The following is a 10,908-nucleotide window of genomic DNA, read 5'->3' on the forward strand; positions in this document are numbered from 1 at the left end:
TGACTCTCCCCGAGTCGGGTATTGGGTCCCATTGTGACTTTCCCGCTAACTTGCTCCCTAGGATCGTCTTGTGCCGAATAGTTCAACTAATCCCACATAATAATGTGGTCTCTCACATATATGCACACAGATACACATTTATGCCCGCAACGGGCCAAATTACCAAAGTCGCCCTTCTAATAAGAAGCGGGCCCACATGCATATTTAATACCCCTAAATTTGCACATCTAGTCATATTATCACGTAATTCACATAATTATAATTAACATAGAAATTAAACACATATTTTCGCATATTGTCATCCCGGCCCCTTAATCAAGGCCCTAAGCCTTATTAGGTAATTTTGGGACGTTACATTGAGGGTCTCGAAGGGTCCTTGCTTTATATTGGCCAAATCATTGACCTTAAAGATCACCTTCCAAGCTGCTATGAACACATGACACATGATACATGAACTTTGAGAGGTGGTTGATGGGATTTGTGCCGCCATCATAAGACGTGATGGCAGGCATCTTGAAGCTCTGCGGAAAATGGGCTTCCACTATGTGAGGAGCGCTTGACTCCCCATCTTCGTCATCCGAGTCAGAGTCATGGCCCTGTCGTCGGACCATTCTGAGCATGATTGTAACATCCCAAATTTGCTAATAAGGCATGGTACCTTGATTAACGTGTCGAGAGGGCAATAATTGATTTAATTGTATTATTACGTGGTTAATTGCGATATATGTGCATTAGTACTTAATTACTTAAGCTATATTATAATGTGAATACATAGCATGTTTAGGTGAATTAAATATGCATGTGGACCCGTTCTTGTTAATAAGGGCATGTTTGTAATTTTTGACCCATTGAGGGTATATATATGTGTTATGTTTGCGATATGATTAAGACCACAATATTGTGGAGATATATCTAAGATGTGTGGTCTGAGATGTTCCTAGGGAGCGGATTAGCATAATAGTCACAACGGGGTCAAATACCCGACTCAGGGTGAGCCTAGAGGTATTTTGGGAATGTAGTACGTATTAAGGATTACCATGTAACGGGTAGTTATTTAGCGATTATTTGGGTATGCTAATATTGATTGGGGATTTATTGGAATACTCAAGGAATTAGCAGGAATGTGGCCAATGATGGATTTTCCCTTGGTGGTATTAAAGAGCTAAGAGTTAATTTAGGGGAAATTTGGTCATTGTGGTGCCAAGGGATAGACATAGACTTAGGTCTCTGCAGAAAGAACTAAAACAGAAGGAACTCATCCCCTATTCTCTCATTCTCCCTCTCCCTACTCGGTTCACTCTCTCTCCATTGGTGTGCTTGGAAACTCTGTGGAACTCTTGGAGAATTGGCTCAGAATTGAGGATTTGGAAGCTGGAAGTGTTGGGGATTTAGTTCAGGGTCGAAATCACCACCAGGGTAAGGTGTAAGTTTTGATTTCCTACTATGGTTGAGTGTTTTCTTGAAGTTTAAACCTTAAGTTTTATTTTGGGTTTTGGTGAGATTATGGGGTGGTTTTTGGGGTAATTAAGATGCCTATGTTGTGTTGATAGGAGTCCTAAGCATAATTTTGGGTTTGGGTACTGATTAGAGTGAATTTTAGTGAAATTGGCTCGAGAAAATGTTGGGTAATTATGGATTCTGGAGCTCAAACCGCAACCCTTTTCTTCAGGCGTCGCGACCCTCATGAACCCAAAAGGCCTTAGCAGTCTCTGAAACCATCCTGGGGCCGTAGCGCAGGTGAGAGCCTCAAGCTCTCTGACTTGAGGAGGGTCACGACTCAAATGGAAAATAGTGGCCAATTAGGAGTTTTGGCTCGGGAACTCAAGCTTAGAGGCTCGAGAAGAATCCTACTACCCGGTTTAGTAGAATTCGAGGTCCCGGAGGCTAGTATAGTATTTCAAATCTTTAAATTGATTTAGATTGTGATGGTTATGTACTATTACATTGTGACTATGTTTTATCGCTAAAGCTCGGATTTAGAGATCATGCTCGGGATCGCCTGGTATTGTTAGCACAGGACTCAAGCAAGAAAATTGTTTGTGCCCGTAGACTAGGGCATGGCCCAATTGTCTGTGTTTAGTGTTATGTGTGAATGTTTATAGTTTTTATGCCATGTTTATGTATTTATGATTGATTGACGAAGGCCAGGATCAGAGAAGGCCAGGATCAGCGAAGGTCGGGATCAGCAAGGGCTGAAAACGGCAATAAGCATGTTGAATGCAGGCCCCATGGTAGGACCATCTAGGGTGATGTTCTCACCCGCTTGGTGAAGACCGTTAACCTAGTGCCTGGTAAAGCACCTTGATCGGCATAGGTTGCTATGTGAATAGTCTGTTGTATCTGTTTAAAGTTATGCATTTGTTCAAATGAATTGTTATATGATATGTTTGTGGAGTTTGCTTGTCGGGCCTTGGCTCATGGGTGCTCTATGGTGCAGGTAAGGGCAAGGGAAAGGTCGACCAAGCATGAGTTGGAGGTCATGAGCGACGCGTACATGTTTGGCCTACCTGGCCGCCACGGTTGGGGTTGTTTTGGGGAACGCATTATACACTACAACAAAAAATACTTTTCACAACACACAATGATAAGAGTATTGGAAAAGTATTATAATACAGGGAAAGAACAGTGGTAAAGTAAATACACTTAAATCAAAAAGCGGCAAATGAAAAAAAAAAGCAGTAAATGAAATATAAGTGTTATACTGTTTCAGTCTCTTTCCCTCCCTCTCACACATTTCGCATCACTTTTTCATTCTCTTTCTATTTCCTCCTTTAGCCCTCTTTGATTTTTTCAAACCCTAGAAGAACACCAAGAGCATAAATGAACAAAGTAGAGCTTCTGTTTGCATCCACTTACTAGTACAACTTAGGGAATGGACGAATCTAATGGACCACCACCTTCATGAGCCCCTCTTAACCTCTTTGGTGACGTGAAGTTGTTGGACAAACCCAACCCTTTCTCTTGGTCTCTCTTGCCTCTGTTTCTACGGTGAGATAGTTTTTTCAAATATTTTACATATCAAAGTCATAAAACCCATTAAATTCTAGAATTTCCTTGATTATTTGTTTTTTCCTGACTTCTTTTATATTTGTTTTTCTTAAATTTTGATTCCATGAAAGTTTAACTTGGGTCTTCCTTAGTTGATTATGAAGCTTGCATAGTGAGAGTAACGTGATTTTTCTTTAAAGGATTTTTTTGCAGTAAAAAGATACGTATCTTTCACAAGGTCAGGCAATTCATTTTTTTGCTATATCTCAAATGTTTTGTTTTATTTTTCTTCTTATTCTTTAATTTTAAATCAGAGAGAATGGCTATGGCCTTACTGGATTGAACTAATAATTACATGGTTTTGCCACCTTGTTTGTTCCTTTCTTCCCAATGTCACCTTCTTTATTTAATCATTTTCCTATATAATTTTTTTTTTATGTAAAGGCTAAACTTTGTCTCAATCATGCTAAATGTATTTGTGATGGAGAGGAGACCTAGTTGTAGTTTTAATTTTTGGTTTGTTTGGTTTTTCTTTCAGGAAATTAAGCTGGATCAAGTTCGTAATCAACTTCAGGTTTGGTTTTCAAGTCAACTTCAAGAAAACCATTAATTTTTTTTATCTTGTAGATTTTCCATTTGGGCAGTGCTATGTGCATTTAAATATATTGGTTAGCACATAATCTCTTTGTTGCAAATTTTTTTTGGAATCTCGTACATTAAAAATTTGAGAATCATCTTGATCATTTATTGAAGGACTGATATATATATATATATATTTACGCAAGTGATGATCTGTACTATGTTTTTGCTAGTTATCTAGAATTTATTTATGTCATTATTAACTTATAGAGTTTCAAGGAAAGTCTTGTTTCTTGTGGAGATTTTGATTTGGTTTAGCAGAAAACTCATTTCTTATTGATGATTTTATTTTTTTAATTTGGTGGATTTTAGTATTCAAAAAGTGTTATGGCAACCCAGCCTTTTATTCTAGCAAAAAATATGAGGTGAGTGGCTAAACTCTATTAAAGCTATGTCTGACTTAGAGCACTCACATTGGTTGCTCTACTCCATCCTTTAAAATAACTCATCAAAATACACCTTTTTCTATTTTACGTCTAAGTTTTACATTATACCATATATCAGCTTCTCTATATATTTCTTTACATCATTTAAATATTATATCTTTAAACATATTTTATTACTTAAAGTAAAATAAAATAATTGAAAAAGAAAAAAACAATAAATATTTACTAAATAGAGAGAGAAAAGTTATAAAAAAAATATTAAAATATTATATAAAGGATATGCAAATGTTATGTAAATGTAGATATGGATTAATTGGAATTTGTGCATAGCTATTATAAATATATGTATAAAGGAGCTGATGGAAGATGTTTTTATGAGTTTTAGCTAAATATTATAAAGAAAGTGTAGTATAAAATATATCACAAAAACATACATTTTTATAATTTACCTCAAAACTTTTACATTATACCATACATCTGCTTCTTTACATTATTTATATATTATATTTTTAAAAATATTTATTTATTTTAAGAAATAAAATAATTAAACATAATAGTATCACACTCATATATATACAAAAGTTTATAAAAAAATAATAAAATATTTATAGCTTGATGAATAGTATTTCACTACATATAAAGAAATACTATTCATTTAGGTAAAAAAATATAACTTTACATCATCCAATGGAAGGCTACTTAACTATTTTTTTCTCTATATTATAAAGAATAACACATTTTAGCTCATCCAATGTGAGTGCTCTTAGTGTTATTTAGCTACTTTTGATTATTATTCTTTTTCTAAAGTATACATCCAAGAATTGGTTTTGAATAAAATGCATGGTTGGTTGTTCTCATTGGTATATCAATGCCAAATTTGAAGAACTTGTATTCATGTGAAAGACTTTACAGGAGACTTTTGGGGTCAAGTTGAAAGAATTATTGTTGACGTTGTTTGTATTTAATAAATAGTTATCCTTATAATAAGACTTGTAACAAAAGTTAGAAAACTAAGAGATTTGTTTAGTCACAAAAAGAGTAATGAAGTAAAATAAAAAATAACATATGCTTGAAATATTCTAAATTGGTGTCTGTAAACTCTGTCAAAGGAATAAAAATAGACTAATTGACACATGACCTCATTTAGTCACAAATTTACTTTTTTATTTTTAATTCCTCCATGACCCCACTCTTGTCAATTATCAAAGAGAATGTAGATCAATAATGGCTTTAGATGTATGGGACTATTAGATCATTATGTGAAGAATCTTCTAAAGTTATTGACTTATATTGGTAGTCATAAATTATTTAAATAATAAGCTTATTTGCTAATCCAGATTAATGTGTACTTTTAAATCTCTTTGCTCTCAATTACATGGTTATCGGATCTTTGATATTGAATTGTGTAGAGCTTTTCCATTATTTTTCAAACTATTTGGTCTCTTCAGTATAGAAATGAAAATTGTACTTTTGGTTGTTCAGATTAGGCTTTTCTTTAATAATGGAGCAATAAATGACAAAAATATTAGAGGTATGAATGTTGATGTGAGATATCTTAGGTTTGTAGGTTGCACAATGATTCTTGTACTTGGTTATTTATTCAATAATTTTGAGTTGGACGATAGACTCCAGTAATTAAGGAATTGATGCTTTTGGGTGAAATATCATTACTTTTAAATATGTATAATCCATTATTGGTTGTAATACAATTGTTGTCTTTATTTTGCAGGAAGGGTCATCAAACTATTTTAAGGGATTGATGCTTATTCTTTGCTATTTCATAGTTGCAGCCACTTTCTTTGTGCACGTTGACCATTCAAATAGTGAGAACTGATCAAATATATTTTTTTTATATTTTTATACCCAAAAATTGGAGATCAAGGACGTGTCAATAAATGTGACAAATGGCAGTGCATGGTCAGTAAAAGACACGTTAATAGTCAATAAATACATTGACTCCTCAGAGTTGTGATAAAGTGACTTGGTAGACTGACGAAGAATTTGGACTGCTTGAAAGATGTCATAACCAAGCCAAGTGCACCTTGGTCCTAGGAGGCTAAGGAGAATGCATCCTAGGAGGCTAAGGGGAGTGCGTCCTAGGAGGCTAAGGGAAGTGCATCCTAGGAGAACTCAAGAAAGTGGTCCTAGGAGACCCCAAGGAGGATGTGGTCCTAGGAGACTCCAAGGGTGTGTTTGAGGTAAGCCTCCCAATGTTTCCTAAGTGTTGGCTCGAACGTGTCCAAGGTAAGTAGCTAAGGAGGAAGAGTCCCATGCAGGTCAAGAATGGGGACTTATATTTTTGGCAAGAATAGCCTACACAATGTCCGATCGGACATGCTTGGGAGATGCTAAAGGAGAATGCCTTGAACTTGTCCAAGGTAAGATGTCAAGGAGGATGCCTCGGACCACCTTGGTCCGAGGAGAAGCCAAGGGGATTGGTTCAAGGAGGAACATGGCATGCTAGAGGAGAGTGTTATGTTAGAGGAGAAAAGTGCATGTCCTACCACCATGCATGTCCTACCACCATGCACGTCCGACCAACACTTGCATGAGTAGTCAAGGAGGTGGATCAACTAGCTAAAGGAGACTAAGTCAAGGTCCCCAGAAACAACTTCAACAACATATGCGGGAATCTCTCATTCTTCCCACAAATGGGGGGTTTGTTACATTTTGAATTTTGAATGTTTCTTTGTAATTTAAATGTAATAAATATAATAAAATATCCCAGTTCTTGGGGATACCGTATGTATGACCCTAAGCCTATAAATAGGGGGCTTATGGGATGAGAGAAGGGCTTCTTCTGCTTCTTCTTTCTAGAGAGAGAAAATTGGGACTGTGTATTCTAGAGAGAGAAAATTGGGTCTGAGTATTCTAGAGAGAGAATTCTTGTATTTTTGCCACCAGTACTGAAGAAACTCAGTTGGCTCAGTCCATCCGATCTTGAGTACAGATATATAAATCACAACTCTAAGTGGATTAGGCTATTACCGACAATCGGGGCTGAACCACTATAAAAATACTGTGTGTTATTTACTTTTCTTGTTTATACCGTCTGTTGTCGTTTACAATCTCTTGAAGGTTTGTCGTATTTGACGTTCTCACGTCGTTGGCTAAAAACGCAGTCAACATATATATATATATATTTCCCTGATCATTTTATCTACAAAGGAACACATGCAATTGCACATACATAGACATTTGATTATTTGTATGAGATTTGATTCTTTTTTTACCAATGACTTCTCCAAAAATGTTGTTCTTCATAACGTAGTAGAGACACTTCCTGTTGTTGGATCTCATTATGGATTTAAGGTGCTAATATTTCTATATTATGAGGACACACTTAGCCTTTCAGAATTGGGTTTTGTGGTTTGTTTTATCAATTTAATTTTGCTTCTCGTTTCAGCTTATCATCTCAATAGTCAATTCAATTTTTCATGTATATATTTATACATAGTGAAGTTGGCTCGTTGAATTTACTTCATAAAATCTCCATGTCATGGAAATTGCTAGTGTTGAAAGCTTTTATATTTGGGAAATAATTTTTTTTATTTAGTTATTATTATTTTTTATGGGTTCATTGTCAAAGCTATTTGTTCCTTTCTGGTTTATTAGAAGTGAGATTACAGTCAGAAATTTGACTACTTACTGAGGCTCTTTATGAAAGACCATTTTTGTTGCCAAATATAAAATAGAAAGAGCTCATTAGTATATTTTTGCTTGATTATTATATTCATAATTGATTCCTCTTATGATGATTATATAAATAATTTGCAGAGTTTTTCATTTGAGGAAATAGAACAAAGCAGAGAAAATTTCCTAAGAAACTCTCTATAAAATGCAAAAACAAAACAACCTTTTCAACTTTTTTTGGTTTTGATGGTATGCTAAATAATATGTATGTATATATACATATGTGTGTGTGTTACATGGCATAATGATATAGTTGAATAATAATTAGATATTTGTTTTTCTATGTTGGGCTATGAATCTCAGACCTCTTTGTTTCTAGTTTAAAATGTGCATCAACTGTTTTTTTGGTTTAATGATATAGTTGAATAATAATTAGACATTTGTTAGTTTTATGGAAATTAAGTTGGGAGTTGTAATGATTTCTTAATTATTTTTCCATCATAATACTTTCTCTTTTCTGCAAATGACTTGATTGCTAGGCATACATAACATTCATATTGCTCTAGGAGTGTGGTAGTCTGATAAATAATTGTATATATTGCTCTGTATAATATGCAGGGTTTGTGGTTCCAAATCGTGCCTCGTACTTATCATTGACAATTAAGTTCTAGTTCTAGTAGTCCAATTCAAGCAATATGATGTGTGTTTTATATTGCAGGATCCCCGTCCATTGCCTTATCTGGCTGAAAAAGTCTCTAAAAATTATGACATTCAGTTAGAGGTATTTAGCTGTAATCTCAAAAAAAAAGTTGTGCAACTAGTTTTTCTACTGTATTTATTCAGATCATGATTAAATGCATGTTCTTGCTAGGTTGAAATCAAACCTGCTGGCGCAAAGGATTCAACTGTGGTCACCAAGAGTAATTTCAATCACTTGTAAGCACCCATTAATTACATTACATACAGTAGATTATTTACCCAATTCACTTCTCTATTGCCTCAATCTGGATTTCTTCAAGCCTACTTTTTGGTTAGTTAGGTCAAATTGGAATCATATTGATTTTCTGTAGGTAGTACTTCAGTTTGACATACAGTGTCTTATATGTTATGCCAAGCAGCTTTTCACGCTATACTTTTAGGAATGTCTTAAAATCCGCTTGTACATGTTTAAAATTTACATGATGGCCAAAACAGCAGGTATGAAAATCCCTCATTTCTTTCTCATGTCGTATCTTTATGGGGTCGTTCTGTTATTAATATTAATTTTGGTAAACTCATGTTACGGATATTGGACATTGACTCAACATATAGCACATCATACTATTAATGGTTGCAACTTAAGACCTGGCGATCTCCTGGGAACCGGAACCATTAGTGGACCTGTATGGTTTCAGTTTATATATATATATATAAGTGGTGGAGATAATTTCATATGAATCTGGCTTCAGCTCTGCACTTCTATTATTTTGATTTAGGTTGATCATTCTAAATGTTGTATGTCCAAACAAGAGCCAGAGTCCTTGGGATGCTTGTTAGAGTTGTCATGGAATGGACATAAGTCACTGTCATTGAAAGGGGCAACCCGTAAATTCCTAGAAGTGGTGATGAAGTTATCATCACTGGTTTTTGCAAGGTTCTTTGATTCACTAAGACCTCTCTTTTATTTTTCTCCTGAAATTTTTTATGAACTTTCTTTTACCGGGAAATAGGAAGTATGACGATGATAACCATATTTCCATATCATAGAATACATGCATCTCCAGCTGTGTTGTGTCTTGTGTGCATGGATATTCATAACACTATATGTCCGCACACATCCACAGATATCAACTTCTTTTATTTAATTGTATCATGCATTATGCTTTGAGATGTGCGTAGTTTGTTTGATATTATGATTGCATCATAAATAAACCTTCAAATTGCAGAGACTGAAAAGGTCTATGTATATGAATTCATTGCAGGGAGATGAATACAACATTGGGTTCGGCACACTACACCAAATACCTCTTTCTATAATACATAATTATAAGCTAATTGGAAATAACATTGGGTTCGTCATACTTTTACTTTTCCTTGCATGCAGTAGTTATTTTTTTTTTTTTTTGATATGTTTTATCTGGAATGAGGTGTGACAAGCGGTAGAATATTTTGATATTCCACGAGGTACATTTTCGTACTAAAAAAAGAACCAATGTCTTATAATTTAGTGTTTGGTTTCTTTGTTTGCTTTGGTGTAGTTGTGAATTCATTATTTTGTATGTTGTGTCCTCTCTTGGAAATAATTTCCATAGCATTTTTCTTGAAGTAATTTGTGATGCTTGATAATAACAATAAAATATTTCTTTGTTTATTTTGCAGATGTGACAAGCGAAATAGAAAAGCATACTTAATTTTGAAGGCTTTGTGTTGGGCAGCTGTAGAATATTTTGTGTTGAAAGTAGTAACTTTTCAATATGTTGAATATTTAAGACTACTTGAATACTTAAAGAACATTTTGTTGTTGATGACAATGTTGGATGTTTTAAACTAATTTGTGGATTGTTAATACAATGTTGAATGATTTTACTTTTTGTTATTTGAAAATCAAGTTCATTTGATGATGCTAGTATATATTAGTAAGTTATTGTATTATATGTACTTCATTTGATGATGTTATAATATCTATTACAATAAAACTTTTTATAAGTAAAGAATTTTGTTATGCAAACTTCATTATATAACACAAAAAATGTGTTATACTAAAGTGTAGTATAACACAAATTTATAAGTATTGAAATGTGTTATATAATCGACTATAAATAATATAATTAAACACTTATCTATTTATTAAAATAACACAAAAAGTGTTATCGTTGATAGTATAATAACACATCTGTATAGCAATGATAAAGTGTTATTTAAAGTACCCTGACCTACGATAACATAGTCGGTCTTAACACGTCAAAAAGTGTTATGGTATGTTTTGATAACACATTTTTGGTCTTATTAAAAGCATTTTTTCTTGTAGTGATAAACATTCAATTTTTGTCACCTAGGTCGACTATACATTAACTTTTGGGTTGTAAATACTTTTTAAACAATTTTTTGGGATCCCAATGTAACACTTTTATGATTTAAATGAATGTCCAACCTTTTCTATTAAAGTTTCAATAAATGAGTCTTTATTTTGATCTAATCACATTTTTTGGCCTAATACCTAGAATAGCGAGCTAATGGCACATTTTAAAATCACATGGTAGCGGCTCTAGGGTAGTAGAGCATT

The 10,908-nt window shown here is 33.9% G+C and overlaps 1 long non-coding RNA gene across 1 annotated transcript; it reads left to right on the top strand.

Annotated features, from left to right (window-relative positions):
- The first annotated feature begins 5,746 nt into the window (after positions 1-5,746).
- LOC133821734 (uncharacterized) lies at positions 5,747-10,142 on the top strand. Its single transcript, XR_009887753.1, has 4 exons — positions 5,747-5,836; positions 8,365-8,427; positions 8,518-8,582; positions 10,005-10,142. It is a non-coding gene; the product is annotated as an uncharacterized LOC133821734 (long non-coding RNA).
- The last annotated feature ends 766 nt before the right edge of the window (positions 10,143-10,908 follow it).

This window comes from Humulus lupulus, chromosome 1 (genome assembly GCF_963169125.1).
Source record: "Humulus lupulus chromosome 1, drHumLupu1.1, whole genome shotgun sequence".
Lineage (NCBI taxonomy): Eukaryota > Viridiplantae > Streptophyta > Magnoliopsida > Rosales > Cannabaceae > Humulus > Humulus lupulus.